Below are 6,000 nucleotides of genomic sequence, written 5' to 3'. Positions count from 1 at the left end.
TTGCTCCGCGGAACGTGGGATCTTCCCCAGACCAGGGATGGAACTCGTGTCCCCTGCATTGGCAGGAGGATTCTTTCTTTATTACACAGCAGGTTCTTATTAGTTATCTATTTTATACATATTAGTGTATACATGTCAATCCCAATCTCCCAATTCATTCCACCACCCTGCCCCCCACTTTCCCCCCTTGGTGTCCATATGTTTGTTCTCTACACCTGTCTCTACTTCTGCCTTGCAAACCGGTTCATCTGTAGCATTTTTCTAGATTCCACATATATGCGTTAATATACGATATTTGTTTTTCTCTTTCTGACTTACTTCACTCTGTATGACAGTCTCTAGGTCCATCCACATCTCTACAAATGACCCAATTTCGTTCCTTTTTATGGCTGAGTAATATTCCATTGTACATATGTACCAAATCTTCTTCATCCATTCATCTGTTGATGGGCATTTAGGTTGCTTCCATGTCCTGGCTGCTGTAAATAGTGCTGCAATGAACATTGGTGTGCATGTGTCTATTTGAATTATGGTTTTCTCTGGGTATATGCCCAGTAGTGGGATTGCTGGGTCAGCAGGCAGATTCTTAACCACTGAGCCACCAGGGAAGTCCCAGGACTCTGCGCTTTCACTGCCAAGGGCCCAGGTTCAATCCTTGGTTGGGGAACTAAGATCCTGCAAGCCACTTGGCTCGGCCAAAAAAAATTGATAGCATTTTTAACTGTCTCATCCAAAAGAGCACCGCTTCCATCAGTCTCTACCCTCAGAGCCTGCTTTTTCTTCCTAGCCTATATCGCTACCTGACATCATAGTATATGTAATGCATAAGATATAACATATTTTGTATAAATCTGTCTTCTCCAGTAGACTTAAGAAGGCAGGAACTTGTTGTGTTCTCCATTGTGTGCCCGCTGCTAAAATGGCACCTGGCACATTATCTTTGTTGAATGAATGCATGCGTTTACCTGTCTTCCTGTAGGTATACATTTTGTTATTTTGTCTAAACACTAATTGGCCCTTACAGCCTCCTGCCAGAAAACACCTTTATCAAGGTATCCACCCCAGATTCTCTATTTAGAGGAATTTCAATTGCCTTTTTCAGTAATAATATTTTAATACATGCAATTCTCTAGTGGGGAAAAAGCATTTGATCCCATTCTGTTCATTCCTTCCCGGCTCCAATCCGGACTTCTGGGAATATATCTTCATTTAGTGTCTTTCTGGGATAGTTAAAGCTTCAGCTATGAGAAGGCAGCTAAATAAAGGTCCTTGAATCTGGACAGAATTGACCCTGTGTTCCTCATAAAAAGCTTCAGGAGGTCAACGCTTCAGACCGAGTTGTTCAAATATGTAAAATGAAGGAATTTTATAGGAAAAAGAAACCATACAAAGAAAGATCATTAAGGTCTCAGCCATCTATCTTGTTACAACTGGTCATAATATATTTTATTGTGCATCTGTGGTAGGCAAAATAATGGGTCCTAAAGATGCCCACATCCTGGGGCTTCCCTGGTGGCGCAGTGGTTAAGAATCTGCCTGCCAATGGGGGACACGGGTTCGAGCCCTGGTCTGGGAAGATCCCACATGCCACGGAGCAACCAAGCCGGTGTGCCACAACTACTGAGCCTGCGCTCTGGAGCCCGCGAGCCACAACTACTGAAGCCTGCGTGCCACAGCTACTGAAGCCCACGTGCCTAGAGCCCATGCTCTGCAACAAGAGAATCCACTCCAATGAGAAGCCCTCGCACCGCAACGAAGAGTAGCCCCCGCTAGCCACAACTAGAGAAAGCCCGCACACAGTAACGAAGACCCAACGCAGAACAAAACAAACAAACAAAAAGTCCACATCCTAATCCTCAGAACCTGTGAATATGATGCCTCACATGGTAAAAGGTACTTTGCAGATGGATGTGATTAAGGTTAAGGATTTGAGGTGGGGAGATTAGCCTGGATCATGCAGGTGGACCCAATCTATTCACATGGGTTCTCAAAAGCCGAGAACCTTCCCCAGCTGCGGAAAACGAGAGAGACAGTGTGGTGAGAAGGACTTGATCTGCTGTTTCTGGCTTTGAAGATGGGAGAAGGGAACTTCAAGAAGCTGGAAAAGGCAAGGAAAGAGATCCTCCCTTGGAAATTCCTGAAGAAATGCAGCCCTGCCAGCATCTTGATTTTAGCCTGATGAGACCCATATCAGACTCTGACCTACAGAACTGCATGATAATGAGTGTGCGCTGTTCTATGCACTAAGTTTGTGGTGAGGTGTTATAGTGGCAATAGAAAACTAATATAGCATCTTACTGTGATTATAGCTTTGCTATTAGCTTTGCTTGTAAGCAACAGAAACCAAGTTGAGCTTCCTTAAGCAAACAAAGCAGGCTTTTCTGTAAGCACACAGTGTCTCAGGGAATCCAAGGGAGGACAGCCGTGGAGCTGCAGAAACACTGTAGGACCACAGTGAAAGCTGCTTCCAGGAGTATCCTTCCTTGGCTCCCTTTTCTCTGCCTCTCTGCCCCACCCCCAATGTGTTTCATTCTGCTCTTTCTGTAAATAGACTTTCTCTGCTACTTAGTCCATAAGGTGTAAGAAGCTGAGCCTCAGATTCCTTTTTTCTTCTTTCTCCACCAGACCAGTCAGGCCAGGCTGTGACTAGAATCTCATTTTCAATTCCGAAGCCCCACAGAGGGAACTCCGTTTGGGTTTATGTTAGGGTTACAGTTTAGGTTAGATGCCTGTTATGGGTTGAATTGTGTTCCCCCCAAAAAGATATGTTGAATCCTTAACCCTCCAGTACTTCAGAATGTGGCCTTATTTGGAAATAGGGTGGTTGCAGATGTAATTAGTTAAGATGAGGTCATACAGCAGTAGGGTGGGCCCTTATTCCTATATGACTGGTGTCTTCATAAGAAGAAGAAATTGGGACACGGACACAGAGGGAAGATCACCGTGAAGATGGAGGCAAAAGTTGCAGTTACGCTGCCACAAGCCAAGGAATGCCTGGGGCTACCAGCAGTTGGAAGAGGCAAGGAAGAATCCTGTCCTAGAGGCCAGAGGGAGCACAGCCCTGCCAACACTTTAATTTCAAACTTCTGGCTTCCAAAACTGTGAGACAATAAGTTCTGTTTTAAGCTACCCAGTTTGTGGTACAGTTGACTCTTGAACAACATGGGTTTGAACTGCACTGGTCCACTTATACATGGATTTTTTTCAATAAATATGTACTACAGTACTGCATGATCAGGGTTGGTTGGATCCACAGATGCAGAACTGTGAATACAGAAGGCCAACTGTAAAGTACTCAGGATTTTCGACTACATGGGGTGTTGGTGCCCCTAACCCCTGCGTTGTTCAAGTGTCAACTATACTTTGTTATAGCAGCCCCAGGATACTAATACAGTGCCCAAGCCTGATCCAGTAAGTGCTGTCCAGGAGACCAGGTCTTATAGTACAAATATGGCTTCTCAAGACTCACTCTTATGGCTTGGCAGTAGGGGGCCAGTTTCCAAAGAAAGAAGAATCCCTGTGAGCTGGGCAGATGCACTGAAAAGCTGTCCACTCTAGTTCTCGACAGCTAGGACACAGATAATATTCTGATTTTCATTTTTGTTGTTCCTTTTGCTTTATAATATCCTTTTACCTTCTGGAATGAACTGCAGTGTATGATGTGAGATATGAATCTGAGTTACTTCTCCTCCGTAATGTAATCCATTTGTCCTAACAACTTTTATTAGTGATTCCTTTCATCATTGTGTTGCTTCTTGTTTACTAGTCAGTGAGTACTGATGATTAAAAACTTTTCTGGAATCTCTATGCTATTCCATTCATCTGATTGCTTGACCAGGTCCCTGGCATGGTAGTGACGACTCTGGTAGTAACTTCCAACCTCAGTTCTACAGTGTGGTTACCCATCTCTGAGTGTTCTACCTATGGCAATTTGGAATATCTAGTTACTCTTAACTTTTTTGGGGGCGGGGAGTGGGTTTACAAAATGTTCTTGACCTTTTTAGAGTAATGGACCAGAAGAACTCTTCTGGTGGAAGAAGCTGCGCTGTTCCCCTTTTTTGAAATTGGTCCCTGGCCCTGTTAACACATCTGGTCTTTGGGATGAGAACAAGTTAGAAAACAGTAAAGGACCCACATATCAAACTTTGTAATAAATATGTACCTGGCACACAGCAAGCACACAATAAATGTTAGGTAATTACTAGAATGAAGGCCAGACAACACCTACGTCAAACTCTTGCCAATATCCAACAACAGTCCATTTCTACATCTCCCCCACCTTTAAGCCATGCACGTAGTGGGAAGGGGATGTGATAGGCTGAATAAGAGCCACCCCAAAATGTCTATGTCCTAATCCCAGAAATTCTGTGTATATACCTTACATTGTAAAAGGAACTTTATAGATATGGTTAAATTAAAAAGAATTTGAAAAAGAACAGATACATGTATATGTATAACTGAATAATTTTGTTGTACACCTGAAACACAATATTGTTAATCAACAATACTCCAATATAAAAAAGTTAAAAATTTAAAAAAAAGAATCTTAAAATGGCAGATAATCTGGATAACCTAGGTGGGCCCAAATTAATCACAAGAGTCCTATAAGAGGGACATAGGAGAGTCAAAGTCAGAGAAGAAGGAGATGTGACCACAGAAGCAGAGGTTGGAGTGATGTGCTTTAAAGATGGAAAAAGGGGCCAGGCACCAAGGAACACAAGTGGCCTCTAGAAGCTGGAAAGTGGATTCTCTAGAGCCCCCAGAAGGAACTTAGCCCTGCTCACACCTTGGTTTTAGCTCAGTGAGACCCATTTCAGATTTCTGACCTCCAAAATTGTAAAATAACAAATTTGTGTTGAATTAAGCAACCCAGTTTATGGTAATTTGTTACATCAGCAATAGAAAACCAATACAGAGGAAATTAGAATTTCATTGAACATTCTGCAAAATTTGCACTCCTGGACTCAAGTCCTTGTTTAAATTGTAGGGTTTGAGGCCCACAGACCGTAGGGGTACCTTTCTTGCCATGTCATGCCAGACAAATTTTCACCCTCCTTCGGGCCCTTTCTGTCCACTTCTGCTCATCCAGCCTGATCTCCACTGCCGCAAGAATCTTCTTCCATTCACCCACCTTTGAGGCCTAGATTTGATAGCTGTTCTAAGATACTGGTGTTAACCCCACATGCTTGAGACTAGGGTTTTTAAACTGATAGAAATTCAGGGAGCAAATTAAATTGAAACGTGAAATAATGATGAGAAACCTTTAAAAAACTGGGCATTTTCTCTCCCAGCATCAGGCCAAAGAGAAAGAAAGCTAAAAAGACACTGAGAAACGAATCTAGGTAAAAACATTGAACTGCACTATAAGCTCCTGAACATTTAAAGCTCAGGGCCTTTTAAGGCCTGGGACTTGGTGGGAAATTCCCGACTCCTTTTGTATCAATACAAGCCCAGAAGGCTAGATATAGTGAGAGACAGTAGAGACTTAAGTAAAAGTGTAGTTTGGAGTTCAAAAAATCTGGATTTGAATCCTGGTTCTGCAGACTTGCGTTCCTGGTCTTTTCCTCTAAAAGGCCTTAAGCAGCCCCCTACCAGGTAAGCTCCTCAAAATCGGTGAACCGGGAAGATGCATCACCCCGGCTCCCTAACACCGAGTTCCTGGTCCGCATCACCAAATGAAGGAGCATAAAATGCCACTCTCTGGCACTAAGAAAGCGCGCTTTTTTACTCTTCTCTCCCAGAATAAAAGGCCCTTACTTTAAAAAAAAAAAAAAAGATTTTATTTTTTCTTTCCGTTCTGTTACTAGCTGGAGCTAAACATTGGCTGAGGCCCCAGGTGGCTGCTGGAAAGGCGCCCTCCCAGGAGCAGAAGGCTTGTTTAGGGGAAACTGGGGGCGGGGAGAGAATTCTAGGCTCTGCCCAGCGCGGTGGGGCTTCTTCCATCTTTCCCCGGCCAGGCCAAGGCCCTAGTCTGAGCTTCCCGACTGCAGGGCTAAGCTA

This window comes from Pseudorca crassidens, chromosome 8, assembly GCF_039906515.1.
Source record: "Pseudorca crassidens isolate mPseCra1 chromosome 8, mPseCra1.hap1, whole genome shotgun sequence".
In the NCBI taxonomy this organism is placed as follows: Eukaryota; Metazoa; Chordata; class Mammalia; order Artiodactyla; family Delphinidae; genus Pseudorca; species Pseudorca crassidens.
The sequence above is the reverse complement of the archived record's forward strand: the minus strand, read 5'-3'. Positions refer to the sequence as shown.